Genomic DNA, 21903 nt, shown 5'->3' with positions numbered 1-21903 from the left:
TAGAAGTTATGGCAAGTCATGCTAACAAAAAATGCAGTTTAGATTTTCTATTCCACCAGTTAAGATTTAAATGTTTCGATTCTAAATGTGAAATTTAGTAAACAATTCAGAGTTGCATGCTTCTCACTAAATGTCTCCTAACTAGGACTATTTTGAACTAAAACTTTCAACTATTAGCCTAGATTTACCACCTACATCCGAAGAACCTGTGGCTCAACCAGTGATGGAGGGCTGACAGAGGCCCAAAACTACCAGCAGGTCCCACCACAGCACCGGGCAGGAAGTGCATCTCAGGATGTGCTCTTTGCAATGTAGCCTGGAACAGTGTCCCAGGCTACTGGTCAACTTTGGGGCTCATAAAGGTTTGCGCTGCTGGCCAATGCTCGGGTTTGCTAGATTCCGGGTGGTTTTTGAGCGGCATTAGCGGGTGTTCCCTCATGGAGGTTATTACACACAACATTGAAGTAGGACTATGGGACTGCAGCCAGGTGCTCAGGCACTTTGCATCGTGGGATATTATTGCCCAATCCCAGGCCTGTTAAAGGGTAGGAGGATTCGGTCTAGTGTTGTCATTCGATTGAAGCGATTCCACTCAATCTCTTCAAAACCATCTCATGTCTTGGTCTGCAGGCGCCAACCACCTACTTGCTACGTTGCACAAATTGTACTCACAAGCAAGTGACAACCTGAGACTATGGATGGAGAAAATAAAGAGAACTAGCAAAGGTGACTGCTCAGTGATGGGTTCATCTGTTGCATGTCTTAGCTCAGTTGATAGTTGTACACACAATCAAACACAAAGGTGCGCAAGAAGAGAACGGGAGAGGGGTTGATTTGAAATTGAGATATATGCTGAATATGAATATTTTTACATATTTAGATGAGGCTTTTTAACTCCAGCAGTGGATAGAGAGTTTCAGTGAAGTATTTTAGCATAGTAATGACATTGAACCTTTGGCTTCTAAGAATATTTGCACCACTGGGTACTTTTAAGAAAGATGGTTACAGGACTATAAGAGTTTAGCAGAGAAGTTTGAGCCAGAGTCTGGCCACAGGAGGTAATGAGTAGAAGTAACTTAAAAATGCAGATAGGCCACACAAACAGAAACAACATGCAAATGTCCCAGCAAGCGGGACAGTATCTCTCAACAGTGCCTATAATAAAATGTGTTGAGAAATAACAGTGCCACAAGTTGTGGGGATAGAAAAACTAGTGCAAAATATGTCTACTTCTCACTGCTATTAATTATTAAACTCAAAGTCAAAATCTTTAATCCAATCAACAGCATTGTCCCATTCTGGAGTGTAAGCACCAAAGACTACACCACAGGGGATTATTAACAGGACGACTCCGGTGTGTGGCCTTCTACTCATTACTTACCTCTTGGATGCGGAGATTAACATCTGGCAGGCTTAAGTAAAACCTCATTTGATACAAGTAAGACAAGGCTTCCAATGAGACTCAATCCAGGAACTCTCCTCTAGAAGGTAGGATACAACCTTGCAAGTCCAGATGTGCCTGGTTCTTAATGCCTTCCCTCCTATTTCCCCTCCAGATCTACGCCAATAGCTACAAATGATACCAATTCCAAATAATTATCAGTTGATGGGCAATTCTCCCAACCTCCTGCATAACCCATGTTTGGTCAACTTAAACATAACTTGCTATTAGTGTCAGTAATTACTTTTTAGTGTTGTCCGTAAGAATTAAGTTAGTTTCCACTTCTCATTAGTACCAATACTGTTATTACGGCACATATACAGATTTATTGACTCGTTGCTTATTGTATATGCATCGCTATGGCTCCGAACGGGTAGACATTGTTTTTCATCCGTTATTCTGTTTAAAGTCATTAAGTTGGGAACTTGTAACAGATAAAATCAAAGAGTTTGTGAATTCTATCCTTTGTACACCTCACTCTTAACCATGAGTAGCGTCTCAGTCACTGAAAAGTACATGTTTCTGTAGGAATTAAGGTCAAATACAGAACCTGTAGGGAGGAGTCAAAGTTAGGACATGCTTGTTTGGTGTGAAGGTAATCAGGTGCCATAAGTTTCACAAGTTTTTTTCCTGAATTCATGTGTTTACCCTTTGGCAGCTGGGGTTGAGATTGTTAGCGGAAGATGGTGAACTGGAAGAGGACATTGGCTGGGCATTCATCTGTGACTGGGGACTTATATCCTGGTTCAGATTCTGGTGATTCTTTTGGCAAAGGAAAGGTGATTGCACTATGGCATTGTTAGACTGTGCATGGGTTGGGCAGGCAGGTTCCACGTGCCCATTTCCCTGCAACTACAGGTACATCCACTACAAGGCACTATAACTATACTCTGGAGTCAAGCAGGCAGAACACCAGCAGAAATCTGTAGAAAGGCTATTGCACAGGCAAGTGGGTTGGCGTCTGGAGGAGCTGGCCTGCAAGTAAACCTGGGAGCAGGCCCCTATCAATTGCATCAGACAACCAGCAGGATAGAGATTTATTTAAAGAATTGGATAAAGAAAGAGAAGGGTTTTAAAAAAAAAAATGATCTGGAAATGGTGCGTTACACGCAGGAGGACCACTCAAAGCATACACAAATTACAACATACAGTTCACAGGTAGGAGTGTGTCAAAGTACATTTGCAGTGAACTAAACCACAACAAGTCAAAAATAAGTCTTCCCGCCATGCAGCACAACTAAATATTTTCTTTTTTCAGGGATCAATCCAACCTGGCAATGATTTTAATGCTTTATGTGTGCTGTTTAAGGCCAGAAAACAAAAAAAGACAGAAAATCTAGGACTTCTACAATTGGAAAGGATTTCAAATTTATCTTTTGGCAAAAGAGCCACTGAGCTGAGGTATTCTTAATCTGTGTTTTTAGGTCTCGTTTACTAGGCAGTCTTTAGATGTCTGTAGACAAAAGCCTTTGCAGGTTCACCAAAAGGTACAATGCGCTCAGAGCCCACCTATTGCTTACCACTGGCTGGTTTTGTTGTCACTTTCATTTGCTTGGCTCTTATTTGATCGCTTTCCATTGTGCCACCTTTTGTTTGCTCCTCCCCTCGGTTATAGCCTCTTTACCGCCCTTTTAATTGTCTGACTTTTATTTATTTTTTGCAAACACTGACAATAGTATGCCTGAAAAGCTGTAACAGACACAGGTTTCTCCCACCGATATTGGAATGGGACATTGTTCGACGTACCATTACCATATGCCCAGTGCGTAACTTTACACAGGATAAAATTACTACTAGTAGTAAAAGGCTAGCAGATCTGCAAAATCACATTTTTTTCTTTATTCTTTTTCTTACCCATGTGGAAAACATTTTACCCCTCAGAGAAACCACGTTCTCCGACACCGAATACCAAGTTTGGGGGTGATCCATAGTCCTTCGCACTCTAGAGGACGAGTTACTCTAGAAATTAGCCGTCCAGGGCAGGAAAGGGTCAGAAGGGAGCTTTAAAAGTCCATATATTCTCACATTTGTGGTTGACAATCCACAACCTGTCCCCCCCTACTCACAGTCTCTCTTTTGCAGATACTACTGCATAATTCTGCAGACTCGTCGAGAAAAATTATGCTATAGTAAAAACGTTTACATGTAAGATATATTTGGCAAACGTAAATGCAGCCATTTAATGCAGTAAATGTAGGTTGACAGTGGAAAATAATTATATTAATCAGGCCTTAGGACAATAACATCACAGACATTCAACCTAAAGGCAGTTTCTGAACACACTTCTTCGTAATCCTTTCGTAAAAGTCTCAAATTATCTGAAATCGTCAACATGGATAAACATCGGTACATATGAGGTTGTAATCACAAAATAATTCAACCTGAGTACATTGTTATGAGGATGGTGGGGAAGGTTTTTAAAACAGGAAACTCTATTCAGGAAAATAAAGCTTGTCTCGTGACCAATTCTTAAAACAACTGAGTATGTGTTGTGATAGGAGCCTCTCAGCGCCTGCTGAGGATGTTTAATTCAACGCATCAAGGACTGATGCATCTCAAAATTCATGTAATTTAGTACAGTTGACACAATCAGATTCAGTATCCGACTCTAGGCAGAGAGGTCTATGCAAAGCAAGTCGAGGGTAGAAATTTAAGACTGTGTACCAATATCAATCTCAATAGATTTGCGTTAATGCCAGTGGGGGTGGGAAAAAATATCCAAGCAGCAGGGTGAAATTTCAAAGCAGAAGCAACGGGGAAGATCGAGGAGATGTAAAAATCCGAGAAAAAACTTCAACTTTGCATATATCTGAATATAATTACAATACTGCAGGTGAAAGCAGCATGGGAAAAAAAACGCACCGGAAATAATTTACCAATCGAGGAAAGCGTGTCTTCATCTGCACGGGAACCAGGTTAATTGCATTTCCTCCACATAATGCCATGAGATGAAAAAAATTTAAGTCAGCTTATCTTATGACTATTTCACAGCCAATGAACATTATTAAAATCAGAGGCAATGATCACAAAAAATGAATTTCTGAAGGATAAATCTCAATGTCATTAGATTCAGGTTCTCAAGTGCACCTGAGAAAATTATACCAAGAAAGCAACATTATTAACAATGCAAAGTAAGGCTCATCTCCCTTTTTATTGCCCGTAAAAATAGTATTTCTTTTAAAATGTCGTTACACCCTTTTTAATTTCAAAGCAATGGGCTATCACAAATGGAGGGATCTTCATTAAAGGGCCAGATCTTGCAATTCTCCAATTTAACACGTCGGTGTGTTTGTATCTCTAGTTTAGTGGAGCGGTCGGGGCAAAAAGTTTCATAACAATTGATCAGGGGTGCCTTTCTTGCTCCCATTGTTAGGGTCTTCTTGGATGGTCATTGTAGGAAGTTGGCTCTGTATGCACTATTTCAAAGTAAGGAATAGTATGCACAGAGTCCAAGGGTTCCCCTTAGAGGTAAGATAGTGGCAAAAAGAGATAATACTAATGCTCTATTTTGTGGTAGTGTGGTCGAGCAGTAGGCTTATCAAAGGAGTAGTGTTAAGCATTTGTTGTACCTACACACAGGCAATAAATGAGGAACACACACTCAGAGACAAATCCAGCCAATAGGTTTTGTTATAGAAAAATATATTTTCTTAGTTTATTTTAAGAACCACAGGTTCAAATTTTACATGTAATATCTCATTTGAAAGGTATTGCAGGTAAGTACTTCAGGAACTTTAAATCATTACATTAGCATGTATACTTTTTTCATAAAACACAATAAGCTGTTTTAAGAGTGGACACAGTGCAATTTTCACAGTTCCTGGGGGAGGTAAGTTTTTGTTAGTTTTCACAGGTAAGTAAGTCACTTACAGGTTTCAGTTTTTGGTCCAAGGTAGCCCACCGTTGGGGGTTCAGAGCAACCCCAAAGTTACCACACCAGCAGCTCAGTGCCGGTCAGGTGCAGAGGTCAAAGAGGTGCCCAAAACGCATAGGCTGCAATGGAGAGAAGGGGGTGCCCCGGTTCCGGTCTGCCTGCAGGTAAGTACCCGCGTCTTCGGAGGGCAGACCAGGGGGGTTTTGTAGGGCACCGGGGGGGACACAAGTCCACACAAAAAGTACACCCTCAGCGGCACTGGGGCGGCCGGGTGCAGTGTAGAAACAAGCGTCGGGTTTTCAATGTAAATCAATGAGAGATCAAGGGATCTCTTCAGCGTTGCAGGCAGGCAAGGGGGGGGCTCCTCGGGATAGCCACCACCTGGGCAAGGGAGAGGGCCTCCTGGGGGTCACTCCTGCACAGAAGTTCCGATCCTTCAGGTGCTGGGGGCTGCGGGTGCAGGGTCTTTTCCAGCCGTCGGGAAATGGAGTTCAGACAGTCGCGGTCAGGGGGAGCCTCGGGATTCCCTCTGCAGGCGTCGCTGTGGGGGCTCAGGGGGGACAACTTTGGTTACTCACGGACTCGGAGTCGCTGGAGGGTCCTCCCTGAGGTGTTGGTTCTCCACCAGTCGAGTCGGGGTCGCCGGGTGCAGTGTTGCAAGTCTCACGCTTCTTGCGGGGAGTTGCAGGGATCTTTAAATCTGCTCCTTGAAACAAAGTCGCAGTTCTTTTGGAGCAGTGCCGCTGTCCTCAGGAGTTTCTTGGTCTCTTGGAAGCAGGACAGTCCTCTGAGGATTCAGAGGTCGCTGGTCCTGGAGAAAGCGTCGCTGGAGCAGGGTTCTTTAGAAGGCAGGAGACAGGCCGGTAGGACTGGGGCCAAAGCAGTTGGTGTCTTCTTTCTTCTTCTGCAGGGGTTTTCAGCTCAGCAGTCTTCTTCTTCGGTAAGTTGCAGGAATCTAAATTCTTAGGTTCAGGGAAGCCCTTAAATACTAAATTTAAGGGCGTGTTTAGGTCTGGGGGGTTAGTAGCCAATGGCTACTAGCCCTGAGGGTGGGTACACCCTCTTTGTGCCTCCTCCCAAGGGGAGGGGGTCACATTCCTATCCCTATTGAGGGAATCCTCCTTCTACAAGATGGAGGATTTCTAAAAGTCAGAGTCACCTCAGCTCAGGACACCTTAGGGGCTGTCCTGACTGGCCAGTGACTCCTCCTTGTTATTCTCATTATTTTCTCCGGCCTTGCCGCCAAAAGTGGGGGCCGTGGCTGGAGGGGGCGGGCACTCCACTAGCTGGAGTGTCCTGCGGTGCTGGCACAAAGGGGTGAGCCTTTGAGGCTCACCGCCAGGTGTGACAGCTCCTGCCTGGGGGAGGTGTTAGCATCTCCACCCAGTGCAGGCTTTGTTACTGGCCTCAGAGTGACAAAGGCACTCTCCCCATGGGGCCAGCAACATGTCTCGGTTGTGGCAGGCTGCTGGAACCAGTCAGCCTACACTGAACAATTGGGTAAAATACAGGGGGCATCTCTAAGATGCTCTCTGTGTGCATTTTTTAATAAATCCAACACTGGCATCAGTGTGGGTTTATTATTCTGAGAAGTTTGATACTAGACTTCCCAGTATTCAGTGTAGCCATTATGGAGCTGTGGAGTTCGTTTTTGACAGACTCCCAGCCCATATACTCTTATGGCTACCCTGCACTTACAATGTCTAAGGTTTTGCTTAGACACTGTAGGGGCATAATGCTCATGCACATATGCCCTCACCTGTGGTATAGTGCACCCTGCCTTAGGGCTGTAAGGCCTACTAGAGGGGTGACTTACCTATGCCACAGGCAGTGGGAGGTTGGCATGGCACCCTGAGGGGAGTGCCATGTCGACTTAGTCATCTTCTCCCCACCAGCACACACAAGCTGGCAAGCAGTGTGTTTGTGCTTGAGTGAGGGGTCCCTAGGGTGGCATAAGACATGCTGCAGCCCTTAGAGACCTTCCCTGGCATCAGGGCCCTTGGTACCAGGGGTACCAGTTACAAGGGACTTACCTAGGTGCCAGGGTTGTGCCAATTGTGGAAACAATGGTACATTTTAGGTGAAAGAACACTGGTGCTGGGGCCTGGTTAGCAGGGTCCCAGCACACTTCTCAGTCAAGTCAGCATCAGTATCAGGCAAAAAGTGGGGGGTAACTGCAACAGGGAGCCATTTCTTTACACAAGCCCCCCCCCCAGCCCACAGGCCAGGAGACTCAGCCAAAGCTGGAAGAGTCTTCCTAGTCTGTCAGGCGAGGAAGAGTAGAGGAAATAGGCTGGTTTGTTGCAGGGCCTACTCTGCCTTACATCCTCCTGTTCAGGTCATTCCCTCTGGGGAACTGACCCACTTCCACAGTAATAGGACCTAGTCTGAATTGCCTCTTGTCTGTGCTTTTTATGTCTCCACCCATTCTCTCTATTTTGGGGTTAGAGGTATCCACCTCTGCTAATCTTATCTTAGCCAGGGTCACCCCTAGCTTACCCAAAGAGGTTACCCAGAGCTGGAGTAACCCCACCATGACCAACAGGGTCAGGGGGCCTAACTTGCTATTTGGCATGGGGTCTGACCACCATGCCAAGGATAGTGCAGCCATAAAGGCTAACACCCAGCAGAGGCCACTGACAGCTGTCAGTGCCCAGAACCACACCTTTAGCTCTTCACCTACAAGGGAAGGGGCTAAGTTACAGGCTTCTTTGGGTTCAGGGTGCCTGTCTGCTGTATTAGAGTGGGGGGTTACCACATCTTGTAGTAAACACCCTTCTTCCACTCTTTCTTCTGTTAGCTGAGGAGCCACCCACTCAGACTTAACAGTTGCCTGACTAGCCAGGACTTCTTGTGGGTCAGGTTGGACTTTATCAGAGCCACTTTTGGAGTTCTCCCCTACTGGAGCAGAATCTCCTTGGCTTGCTGGAACCTTGGCTAAAGGTTGTCCACCTTTCCTACTCTGTTTCCTTTTCTTTTTCTTCTGGGGCCTACTTGCATTTACTGCAGAGGCAGGAACTCCAGAATCCTTGGGAGAGGACTGGCACTGGACCAGTTCCTCTCTTGGGCTCTGACTAACCTCTGGGTAGTCATTTCCAAGGAGACAATCAAGGGGGAGGTCTGTACTGACTACCACCCTTCTCCAGCTAAAAGCCCCACCCACTTCTATGGGCACAAAAGCCACAGGCCTATCAGTGACGCTGTCTGGGCTAACTCTTACTCTGGCAGTCTCACCTGGTATGTACTGGTTTGAGAACACCAGCCTGTCATGCACAATAGTGTGACTGGCACAAGTGTCTCTCAGGGCAGTGGCTGGGATTCCATTCACCAGTAGGTGGTGGAAGTGTCTACTTCCCTCTGGAATCTCCAACTCACCTCTTGGGCCCTTTTTCCAGTTGAAGGCTATGAAGACCCCCTCATCTGAGGAGTCATCCCCAATGGCTACACTGGTCACCCCTGGGATTTTGCTAGGGGGTTTGTTTTTGGGACAAGAAGTGTCCTTGGTGTGGTGCCCTGTCTGTTTACAGTTATGGCACCATGCCTTAGTGGCATCCCAGTTCTTACCCTGGTACCCACCTTTGTTTTGGGTTGTGTCTCGGGGCCCACCCACCTGGTCTGGTTTTTGGGGGCCTACAGAGGACTCTTTTTCTTTGTTTCTAGTGTCACCCACTTTCTCCTGGGGAGGCTTTGTAACCCCTTTCTTTTGGTCACCCCCAGTGGAAGTTTTGGTTACCCTAGTCTTGATCCAGTGGTCTGCCTTCTTTCCCAATTCTTGGGGAGAGATTGGTCCTAGGTCTACCAGATGCTGATGCAGTTTGTCATTGAAACAATTACTTAACAGGTGTTCTTTCACAAATAAATTGTACAGCCCATCATAATTACTTACACCACTGCCTTGAATCCAACCATCTAGTGTTTTTACTGAGTAGTCTACAAAGTCAACCCAGGTCTGGCTCGAGGATTTTTGAGCCCCCCTGAATCTAATTCTATACTCCTCAGTGGAGAATCCAAAGCCCTCAATCAGGGTACCCTTCATGAGGTCATAGGATTCTTCATCTTTTCCAGAGAGTGTGAGGAGTCTATTCCTACACTTTCCAGTGAACATTTCCCAAAGGAGAGCACCCCAGTGAGATTTGTTCACTTTTCTGGTTACACAAGCCCTCTCAAAAGCTGTGAACCATTTGGTGATGTCATCACCATCTTCATATTTAGTTACAATCCCTTTAGGGATTTTCAACATGTCAGGAGAATCTCTGACCCTATTTATGTTGCTGCCACCATTGATGGGTCCTAGGCCCATCTCTTGTCTTTCCCTTTCTATGGCTAGGATCTGTCTTTCCAAAGCCAATCTTTTGGCCATCCTGGCTAACTGGATGTCCTCTTCACTGGAGTTATCCTCAGTGATTTCAGAGTTGTTGGTCCCTCCTGTGAGGGAACCAGCATCTCTGACTATTATTTGTGGAGTCAGGGCTTGAGAGGCCCTGTCTTCCCTAGATAGGACTGGTAGGGGGGAATCACCCTCCAAGTCACTATCATCATCCTCTGAGTTGCCATCCTCAGAGGGGTTGGCCTTTTCAAACTCTGCCAACAGCTCCTGGAGCTGTAGTTTGGAAGGTCTGGGGCCCATTACTATTTTCTTTATTTTACAGAGTGACCTTAGCTCCCTCATCTTAAGATGGAGGTAAGGTGTGGTGTCGAGTTCCACCACATTCATCTCTGCACTAGACATTATGCTTCTAAAAGTTGGAATACTTTTTAAGAATCTAAAACTAGTTCTAGAATCTAATTCAAACTTTTACCAAACTTTTAAACTCTAAAAGAAATGCTAAACAGGATCTAACACAAGGCCCTAGCAGGACTTTTAAGAATTTAGAAAAATTTCAAATTGCAAAAACAATTTCTAATGACAATTTTTGGAATTTGTTGTGTGATCAGGTATTGGCTGAGTAGTCCAGCAAATGCAAAGTCTTGTACCCCACCGCTGATCCACCAATGTAGGAAGTTGGCTCTGTATGCACTATTTCAAAGTAAGGAATAGTGTGCACAGAGTCCAAGGGTTCCCCTTAGAGGTAAGATAGTGGCAAAAAGAGATAATACTAATGCTCTATTTTGTGGTAGTGTGGTCGAGCAGTAGGCTTATCAAAGGAGTAGTGTTAAGCATTTGTTGTACCTACACACAGGCAATAAATGAGGAACACACACTCAGAGACAAATCCAGCCAATAGGTTTTGTTATAGAAAAATATATTTTCTTAGTTTATTTTAAGAACCACAGGTTCAAATTTTACATGTAATATCTCATTTGAAAGGTATTGCAGGTAAGTACTTCAGGAACTTTAAATCATTACATTAGCATGTATACTTTTTTCATAAAACACAATAAGCTGTTTTAAGAGTGGACACAGTGCAATTTTCACAGTTCCTGGGGGAGGTAAGTTTTTGTTAGTATTCACAGGTAAGTAAGTGACTTACAGGTTTCAGTTTTTGGTCCAAGGTAGCCCACCATTGGGGGTTCAGAGCAACCCCAAAGTTACCACACCAGCAGCTCAGTGCCGGTCAGGTGCAGAGGTCAAAGAGGTGCCCAAAACGCATAGGCTGCAATGGAGAGAAGGGGGTGCCCGGTTCCGGTCTGCCTGCAGGTAAGTACCCGCGTCTTCGGAGGGCAGACCAGGGGGGTTTTGTAGGGCACCGGGGGGGACACAAGTCCACACAAAAAGTACACCCTCAGCGGCACTGGGGCGGCCGGGTGCAGTGTAGAAACAAGCGTCGGGTTTTCAATGTAAATCAATGAGAGATCAAGGGATCTCTTCAGCGTTGCAGGCAGGCAAGGGGGGGCTCCTCGGGATAGCCACCACCTGGGCAAGGGAGAGGGCCTCCTTGGGGTCACTCCTGCACAGAAGTTCCGATCCTTCAGGTGCTGGGGGCTGCGGGTGCAGGGTCTTTTCCAGCCGTCGGGAAATGGAGTTCAGACAGTCGCGGTCAGGGGGAGCCTCGGGATTCCCTCTGCAGGCGTCGCTGTGGGGGCTCAGGGGGGACGACTTTGGTTACTCACGGACTCGGAGTCGCCGGAGGGTCCTCCCTGAGGTGTTGGTTCTCCACCAGTCGAGTCGGGGTCGCCGGGTGCAGTGTTGCAAGTCTCACGCTTCTTGCGGGGAGTTGCAGGGATCTTTAAATCTGCTCCTTGAAACAAAGTCGCAGTTCTTTTGGAGCAGTGCCGCTGTCCTCGGGAGTTTCTTGGTCTCTTGGAAGCAGGACAGTCCTCTGAGGATTCAGAGGTCGCTGGTCCTGGAGAAAGCGTCGCTGGAGCAGGGTTCTTTAGAAGGCAGGAGACAGGCCGGTAGGACTGGGGCCAAAGCAGTTGGTGTCTTCTTTCTTCTTCTGCAGGGGTTTTCAGCTCAGCAGTCTTCTTCTTCGGTAAGTTGCAGGAATCTAAATTCTTAGGTTCAGGGAAGCCCTTAAATACTAAATTTAAGGGCGTGTTTAGGTCTGGGGGGTTAGTAACCAATGGCTACTAGCCCTGAGGGTGGGTACACCCTCTTTGTGCCTCCTCCCAAGGGGAGGGGGTCACATTCCTATCCCTATTGGGGGAATCCTCCTTCTACAAGATGGAGGATTTCTAAAAGTCAGAGTCACCTCAGCTCAGGACACCTTAGGGGCTGTCCTGACTGGCCAGTGACTCCTCCTTGTTATTCTCATTATTTTCTCCGGCCTTGCCGCCAAAAGTGGGGGCCGTGGCCGGAGGGGGCGGGCACTCCACTAGCTGGAGTGTCCTGCGGTGCTGGCACAAAGGGGTGAGCCTTTGAGGCTCACCGCCAGGTGTGACAGCTCCTGCCTGGGGGAGGTGTTAGCATCTCCACCCAGTGCAGGCTTTGTTACTGGCCTCAGAGTGACAAAGGCACTCTCCCCATGGGGCCAGCAACATGTCTCGGTTGTGGCAGGCTGCTGGAACCAGTCAGCCTACACTGAACAATTGGGTAAAATACAGGGGGCATCTCTAAGATGCTCTCTGTGTGCATTTTTTAATAAATCCAACACTGGCATCAGTGTGGGTTTATTATTCTGAGAAGTTTGATACTAGACTTCCCAGTATTCAGTGTAGCCATTATGGAGCTGTGGAGTTCGTTTTTGACAGACTCCCAGCCCATATACTCTTATGGCTACCCTGCACTTACAATGTCTAAGGTTTTGCTTAGACACTGTAGGGGCATAATGCTCATGCACATATGCCCTCACCTGTGGTATAGTGCACCCTGCCTTAGGGCTGTAAGGCCTACTAGAGGGGTGACTTACCTATGCCACAGGCAGTGGGAGGTTGGCATGGCACCCTGAGGGGAGTGCCATGTCGACTTAGTCATCTTCTCCCCACCAGCACACACAAGCTGGCAAGCAGTGTGTCTGTGCTTGAGTGAGGGGTCCCTAGGGTGGCATAAGACATGCTGCAGCCCTTAGAGACCTTCCCTGGCATCAGGGCCCTTGGTACCAGGGGTACCAGTTACAAGGGACTTACCTAGGTGCCAGGGTTGTGCCAATTGTGGAAACAATGGTACATTTTAGGTGAAAGAACACTGGTGCTGGGGCCTGGTTAGCAGGGTCCCAGCACACTTTTCAGTCAAGTCAGCATCAGTATAAGGCAAAATGTGGGGGGTAACTGCAACAGGGAGCCATTTCTTTACACAAGCCCCCCCCAGCCCACAGGCCAGGAGACTCAGCCAAAGCTGGAAGAGTCTTCCTAGTCTGTCAGGCGAGGAAGAGTAGAGGAAATAGGCTGGTTTGTTGCAGGGCCTACTCTGCCTTACATCCTCCTGTTCAGGTCATTCCCTCTGGGGAACTGACCCACTTCCACAGTAATAGGACCTAGTCTGAATTGCCTCTTGTCTGTGCTTTTTATGTCTCCACCCATTTTCTCTATTTTGGGGTTAGAGGTATCCACCTCTGCTAATCTTATCTTAGCCAGGGTCACCCCTAGCTTACCCAAAGAGGTTACCCAGAGCTGGAGTAACCCCACCATGACCAACAGGGTCAGGGGGCCTAACTTGCTATTTGGCATGGGGTCTGACCACCATGCCAAGGATAGTGCAGCCATAAAGGCTAACACCCAGCAGAGGCCACTGACAGCTGTCAGTGCCCAGAACCACACCTTTAGCTCTTCACCTACAAGGGAAGGGGCTAAGTTACAGGCTTCTTTGGGTTCAGGGTGCCTGTCTGCTGTATTAGAGTGGGGGTTACCACATCTTGTAGTAAACACCCTTCTTCCACTCTTTCTTCTGTTAGCTGAGGAGCCACCCACTCAGACTTAACAGTTGCCTGACTAGCCAGGACTTCTTGTGGGTCAGGTTGGACTTTATCAGAGCCACTTTTGGAGTTCTCCCCTACTGGAGCAGAATCTCCTTGGCTTGCTGGAACCTTGGCTAAAGGTTGTCCACCTTTCCTACTCTGTTTCCTTTTCTTTTTCTTCTGGGGCCTACTTGCATTTACTGCAGAGGCAGGAACTCCAGAATCCTTGGGAGAGGACTGGCACTGGACCAGTTCCTCTCTTGGGCTCTGACTAACCTCTGGGTAGTCATTTCCAAGGAGACAATCAAGGGGGAGGTCTGTACTGACTACCACCCTTCTCCAGCTAAAAGTCCCACCCACTTCTATGGGCACAAAAGCCACAGGCCTATCAGTGACCCTGTCTGGGCTAACTCTTACTCTGGCAGTCTCACCTGGTATGTACTGGTTTGAGAACACCAGCCTGTCATGCACAATAGTGTGACTGGCACAAGTGTCTCTCAGGGCAGTGGCTGGGATTCCATTCACCAGTAGGTGGTGGAAGTGTCTACTTCCCTCTGGAATCTCCAACTCACCTGTTGGGCCCTTTTTCCAGTTGAAGGCTATGAAGACCTCCTCATCTGAGGAGTCATCCCCAATGGCTACACTGGTCACCCCTGGGATTTTGCTAGGGGGTTTGTTTTTGGGACAAGAAGTGTCCTTGGTGTGGTGCCCTGTCTGTTTACAGTTATGGCACCATGCCTTAGTGGCATCCCAGTTCTTACCCTGGTACCCACCTTTGTTTTGGGTTGTGTCTCGGGGCCCACCCACCTGGTCTGGTTTTTGGGGGCCTACAGAGGACTCTTTTTCTTTGTTTCTAGTGTCACCCACTTTCTCCTGGGGAGGCTTTGTAACCCCTTTCTTTTGGTCACCCCCAGTGGAAGTTTTGGTTACCCTAGTCTTGACCCAGTGGTCTGCCTTCTTTCCCAATTCTTGGGGAGAAATTGGTCCTAGGTCTACCAGATGCTGATGCAGTTTGTCATTGAAACAATTACTTAACAGGTGTTCTTTCACAAATAAATTGTACAGCCCATCATAATTACTTACACCACTGCCTTGAATCCAACCATCTAGTGTTTTTACTGAGTAGTCTACAAAATCAACCCAGGTCTGGCTCGAGGATTTTTGAGCCCCCCTGAATCTAATTCTATACTCCTCAGTGGAGAATCCAAAGCCCTCAATCAGGGTACCCTTCATGAGGTCATAGGATTCTGCATCTTTTCCAGAGAGTGTGAGGAGTCTATCCCTACACTTTCCAGTGAACATTTCCCAAAGGAGAGCACCCCAGTGAGATTTGTTCACTTTTCTGGTTACACAAGCCCTCTCAAAAGCTGTGAACCATTTGGTGATGTCATCACCATCTTCATATTTAGTTACAATCCCTTTAGGGATTTTCAACATGTCAGGAGAATCTCTGACCCTATTTATGTTGCTGCCACCATTGATGGGTCCTAGGCCCATCTCTTGTCTTTCCCTTTCTATGGCTAGGATCTGTCTTTCCAAAGCCAATCTTTTGGCCATCCTGGCTAACTGGATGTCCTCTTCACTGAAGTTATCCTTAGTGATTTCAGAGTTGTTGGTCCCTCCTGTGAGGGAACCAGCATCTCTGACTATTATTTGTGGAGTCAGGGCTTGAGAGGCCCTGTCTTCCCTAGATAGGACTGGTAGGGGGGAATCACCCTCCAAGTCACTATCATCATCCTCTGAGTTGCCATCCTCAGAGGGGTTGGCCTTTTCAAACTCTGCCAACAGCTCCTGGAGCTGTAGTTTGGAAGGTCTGGGGCCCATTACTATTTTCTTTATTTTACAGAGTGACCTTAGCTCCCTCATCTTAAGATGGAGGTAAGGTGTGGTATCGAGTTCCACCACATTCATCTCTGCACTAGACATTATGCTTCTAAAAGTTGGAATACTTTTTAAGAATCTAAAACTAGTTCTAGAATCTAATTCAAACTTTTACCAAACTTTTAAACTCTAAAAGAAATGCTAAACAGGATCTAACACAAGGCCCTAGCAGGTCTTTTAAGAATTTAGAAAAATAGCTCAAATTCCAAAAATCAATTTCTAATGACAATTTTTGGAATTTGTCGTGTGATCAGGTATTGGCTGAGTAGTCCAGCAAATGCAAAGTCTTGTACCCCACCGCTGATCCACCAATGTAGGAAGTTGGCTCTGTATGTACTATTTCAAAGTAAGGAATAGTATGCACAGAGTCCAAGGGTTCCCCTTAGAGGTAAGATAGTGGCAAAAAGAGATAATACTAATGCTCTATTTTGTGGTAGTGTGGTCGAGCAGTAGGCTTATCAAAGGAGTAGTGTTAAGCATTTGTTGTACATACACACAGGCAATAAATGAGGAACACACACTCAGAGACAAATCCAGCCAATAGGTTTTGTTATAGAAAAATATCTTTTCTTAGTTTATTTTAAGAACCACAGGTTCAAATTCTACATGTAATATCTCATTTGAAAGGTATTGCAGGTAAGTACTTCAGGAACTTTAAATCATTACATTAGTATGTATACTTTTTACATAAAACACAATAAGCTGTTTTAAAAGTGGACACTTAGTGCAATTTTCCTGCAGTTCCTGGGGGAGGTAAGTTTTTGTTAGTTTTCACAGGTAAGTAAGTCACTTACAAGTTTCAGTTTTTGGTCCAAGGTAGCCCACCGTTGGGGGTTCAGAGCAACCCCAAAGTTACCACACCAGCAGCTCAGGGCCGGTCAGGTGCAGAGGTCAAAGCGGTGCCCAAAACGCATAGGCTGCAATGGAGAGAAGGGGGTGCCCCGGTTCCGGTCTGCCTGCAGGTAAGTACCCGCGTCTTCGGAGGGCAGACCAGGGGGGTTTTGTAGGGCACCGGGGGGGACACAAGTCCACACAAAAAGTACACCCTCAGCGGCACTGGGGCGGCCGGGTGCAGTGTAGAAACAAGCGTCGGGTTTTCAATGTAAATCAATGAGAGATCAAGGGATCTCTTCAGCGTTGCAGGCAGGCAAGGGGGGGGGCTCCTCGGGATAGCCACCACCTGGGCAAGGGAGAGGGCCTCCCGGGGGTCACTCCTGCACAGAAGTTCCGATCCTTCAGGTGCTGGGGGCTGCGGGTGCAGGGTCTTTTCCAGCCGTCGGGAAATTGAGTTCAGACAGTCGCGGTCAGAGGGAGCCTCGGGATTCCCTCTGCAGGCGTCGCTGTGGGGGCTCAGGGGGGACAACTTTGGTTACTCACGGACTCGGAGTCGCCGGAGGGTCCTCCCTGAGGTGTTGGTTCTCCACCAGTCGAGTCGGGGTCGCCGGGTGCAGTGTTGCAAGTCTCACGCTTCTTGCGGGGAGTTGCAGGGATCTTTAAATCTGCTCCTTGAAACAAAGTCGCAGTTCTTTTGGAGCAGTGCCGCTGTCCTCTGGAGTTTCTTGGTCTCTTGGAAGCAGGACAGTCCTCTGAGGATTCAGAGGTCGCTGGTCCTGGAGAAAGCGTCGCTGGAGCAGGGTTCTTTAGAAGGCAGGAGACAGGCCGGTAGGACTGGGGCCAAAGCAATTGGTGTCTTCTTTCTTCTTCTGCAGGGGTTTTCAGCTCAGCAGTCTTCTTCTTCAGTAAGTTGCAGGAATCTAAATTCTTAGGTTCAGGGAAGCCCTTAAATACTAAATTTAAGGGCGTGTTTAGGTCTGGGGGGTTAGTAGCCAATGGCTACTAGCCCTGAGGGTGGGTACACCCTCTTTGTGCCTCCTCCCAAGGGGAGGGGGTCACATTCCTATCCCTATTGGGGGAATCCTCCTTCTACAAGATGGAGGATTTCTAAAAGTCAGAGTCACCTCAGCTCAGGACACCTTAGGGGCTGTCCTGACTGGCCAGTGACTCCTCCTTGTTATTCTCATTATTTTCTACGGCCTTGCCGCCAAAAGTGGGGGCCGTGGCCGGAGGGGGCGGGCACTCCACTAGCTGGAGTGTCCTGCGGTGCTGGCACAAAGGGGTGAGCCTTTGAGGCTCACCGCCAGGTGTGACGGCTCCTGCCTGGGTGAGGTGTTAGCATCTCCACCCAGTGCAGGCTTTGTTACTGGCCTCAGAGTGACAAAGGCACTCTCCCCATGGGGCCAGCAACATGTCTCGGTTGTGGCAGTCTGCTGGAACCAGTCAGCCTACACTGAACAATTGGGTAAAATACAGGGGGCATCTCTAAGATGCTCTCTGTGTGCATTTTTTAATAAATCCAACACTGGCATCAGTGTGGGTTTATTATTCTGAGAAGTTTGATACTAGACTTCCCAGTATTCAGTGTAGCCATTATGGAGCTGTGGAGTTCGTTTTTGACAGACTCCCAGCCCATATACTCTTATGGCTACCCTGCACTTACAATGTCTAAGGTTTTGCTTAGACACTGTAGGGGCATAGTGCTCATGCACATATGCCCTCACCTGTGGTATAGTGCCCCCTGCCTTAGGGCTGTAAGGCCTACTAGAGGGGTTACTTACCTATGCCACAGGCAGTGGGAGGTTGGCATGGCACCCTGAGGGGAGTGCCATGTCGACTTAGTCATTTTCTCCCCACCAGCACACACAAGCTGGCAAGCAGTGTGTCTGTGCTTGAGTGAGGGGTCCCTAGGGTGGCATAAGACATGCTGCAGCCCTTAGAGACCTTCCCTGGCATCAGGGCCCTTGGTACCAGGGGTACCAGTTACAAGGGACTTACCTAGGTGCCAGGGTTGTGCCAATTGTGGAAACAATGGTACATTTTAGGTGAAAGAACACTGGTGCTGGGGCCTGGTTAGCAGGGTCCCAGCACACTTCTCAGTCAAGTCAGCATCAGTATCAGGCAAAAAGTGGGGGGTAACTGCAACAGGGAGCCATTTCTTTACAGTCATGTGTCCTCAAGTGCAATTCTCCTTGTGTTCCCTCTCTTCTGGCTGCTCTCCTCTGCTTCTGGTTCTCACCAGCGATGCTCACATTGACTCTTCAAAGGCCATCGTGAATTCTCACGCCAGACTCACTGTGTGTTTCCCGTTCTCTGGCTGACATCTTTTATGTGTGTTTATCCCCATGCACTTTCCCATTGGTGAAGTTCTCATGGTTGGTCATGTCACACCCTCTGTGTGATGCGTTTTCTGTCTGCTAGCTGCCATCTTCTGCTAGTCACTCTTACCACCTACACTGATTATTCGGGTCTTACACAGATGCTCCTGTACCTTCTCTCAGTCCCACATACGTTTCCTGTCTTCTGGCTGCTATTGTTTTCTAATCGATCTTACCACCCGACACTCAGATGCTTCATGTCTTCACAGATGCCCAGTACTTACACCTTCCAGCCTATTTGTTCTCTGTACTAGGAGAGCCATCTTCTGCTTTTGGCCCTCAGTGTCAGGCAGGGCATCCAAAGCAGCCCTGGCATTTTGTCGCACCAGACCCTGGATCGGGGTGGAGGGGAAGGGTGTGTGTGCAGGTGCAAAGACCTTCTACTTTTGTTACTGGGAGCGGATATTGCAGCACCCCTACAAAACCACAGCCCAGTAACAAAATTTGCCCCCACTGCTGCAAAACCAGCCCCCATCCTTCCAGCCTCCTAGGGAAATGCCCGATGCCCCCTATGGCCAGTCCGGACCTGCTGGTCCCCACCACAGAGACAATTGCTTCAGTCTTCCTAATTCTCGATGGCGTAGGTGTTCAGATGCGTTCCCCCGGCTGCCATCTTCAGCTTGGCGTTCTCACCTCGGGCACTCCAATTGTCTGAACCGCCACTGGTGGTCATGTATATAACTCTTCATAATGGAAGCATTCTCTGCCCCCCCCCCCCCCCCCCCCCAAAGCTGCCTTCAACTATTCATGGTGCACGTATTCACAGTCCCCCAGCTGCCATCATCTGTTTGGGATTCTCAGCAAGGTCACTCCAGTTGCTTGAGGCTTCACTAGTGGGCATGTATCCTACCCCTCAATGTTGCACATGTTCACCGTTGCCTGGCTGCCATTTTCTGGTTGTGGTAATCACCACGGACACAACAATTGCTGGAATCTTCCAAACTCTCGATGCTTCCTATGTTTGCCATCCTCCGTCTGCCATCTTCTGCTTTGGGTCCTCACTATGGACAGTATAATTGTGAGTCTTCCTAAGGCTCGATGGCGCATGTGTTTGCTATCCCACAGCAACCATCTTCTGCTTGTGGTTCTCAGTGGCGACAGACCGATTGTTGGAGTCTCCACAGCTGGTTGTATATCTTCACTCTTGATTCACCATGTGTTAATCGACCGGCTGACTATCTGCAACTAGTGGCTTTTACTAAAGATGCTTCAATTGTTGAAGTGATTATAGGTGGTTTTGTGTTTGCAATAATGTTGACGAGCTATGCTCCAGTTTGAGAGTCCTAGTAAATAAAAGGCAAGAGTGCTATCATATATATGGAAAATGTCACTTACCCAGTGTACATCTGTTCGTGGCATGAGACGCTGCAGATTCACATGCTGTGCACATCCCGCCATCTAGTGTTGGGCTTGGAGTGTTACAAGTTGTTTTTCTTCGAAGAAGACTTTTCGAGTCACGAGATCGAGGGACTCCTCCCCTTTCGGCTCCATTGCGCATGGGCGTCGACTCCATCTTAGATTGTTTTCCCCGCAGAGGGTGAGGTAGAAGTTGCGTATATAGTAATAGTGCCCATGCAATGGAGTAAGTATGTATGTACATAATGTGACTAAAAGTGATATATTTACAGATTTATAAATGTACAAGTTTAATTTTTTTGTCAACTTCTAACGGCTACAGGCTCCCGGGGAGGTGGGAGGGCACATGTGAATCTGCAGCGTCTCATGCCACGAACAGATGTACACTGGGTAAGTGACATTTTCCGTTCGATGGCATGTGTAGCTGCAGATACACATGCTGTGCATAGACTAGTAAGCAGTTATCTCCCCAAAAGTGGTGGATTAGCCTGTAGGGGTTGAAGTTGTTTGAAATAATGTTCTTAATACTGCTTCTCCTACTGTGGCTTGTTGTGTTGTTAACACATCCACGCAGTAATGCTTGGTAAATGTATGAGGCGTAGACCATGTGGCTGCCTTACATATTTCGGTCATTGGAATATTTCCTAGAAAGGCCATGGTGGCACCTTTCTTTCTAGTGGAGTGTGCCTTTGGTGTAATAGGCAGTTCTCTTTTTGCTTTTATATAACAGGTTTGAATACATTTAACTATCCATCTGGCAATGCCTTGTTTGGATATTGGATTCCCTGTATGAGGTTTTTGGAAAGCAACAAACAATTGTTTTGTTTTGCGAATTTGTTTGGTTCTATCAATGTAGTACATTAGTGCCCTTTTGATGTCTAATGTATGTAATGCTCTTTCAGCTACAGAATCTGGTTCTGGAAAGAACACTGGGAGTTCCACTGTTTGATTTAAGTGGAACGGCAAAATGACTTTACGTAAGAATTTTGGATTTGTGCGTAGAACAACTTTATGTTTGTGTATTTGTATAGGGGGTTCTTGTATGGTAAATGCCTGTATTTCACTTACTCTTCTGAGGGATGTGATAGCTATTAGAAAGGCTACTTACCATGTTAAGTACTGTATTTCACATGAGTGCATGGGTTCAAATGGTGGACCCATTAGTCGTGTTAATACGATGTTGAGGTTCCACGAAGGAACTGGTGGTGTTCTTGGTGGGATAATCCTTTTCAGACCCTCCATAAATGCTTTTATGACTGGGATTCTGAATAATGAAGTAGAGTGCGTAATTTGTAGATAAGCCGAAATTGCAGTCAGATGTATTTTAATGGATGAAAAAACTAACTTGGACTTTCGTAAGTGTAGTAGGTAGCTTACGGTGTTTTTAGCAGATGCGTGTAATGGTTGAATTTGATTATTATGGCAGTAATAAACCAATCTTTTCCACTTATTTGCATAGCAATGTCTTGTGGTTGGTTTCCTCGCTTGTTTTATGACCTCCATGCATTCTTGTGTAAGGTCTAGGTGTCCGAATTCTAAGATTTCAGGAGCCAAATTGCTAGATTGAGCGATGCTGGATTCGGGTGTCTGATCTGCTGTTTGTGTTGAGTTAACAGATCTGGTCTGTTTGGCAGTTTGATATGAGGCACTACTGACAGGTCTAGCAGAGTTGTGTACCAAGGTTGTCGTGCCCAAGTTGGTGCTATCAGTATGAGTTTGAGTTTGTTTTGACTCAATTTGTTTACTAGATACGGAAGGAGAGGGGGAGGGGGAAAAGCGTATGCAAATATCCCTGACCAACTCATCCATAACGCATTGCCTTGATAGTGAGCCTGTGGGTACCTGGATGCGAAGTTTTGGCATTTT

Source organism: Pleurodeles waltl, chromosome 12 (assembly GCF_031143425.1).
Source record: "Pleurodeles waltl isolate 20211129_DDA chromosome 12, aPleWal1.hap1.20221129, whole genome shotgun sequence".
Taxonomy (NCBI): domain Eukaryota; kingdom Metazoa; phylum Chordata; class Amphibia; order Caudata; family Salamandridae; genus Pleurodeles; species Pleurodeles waltl.
Note: the sequence above shows the minus strand (reverse complement) of the source record.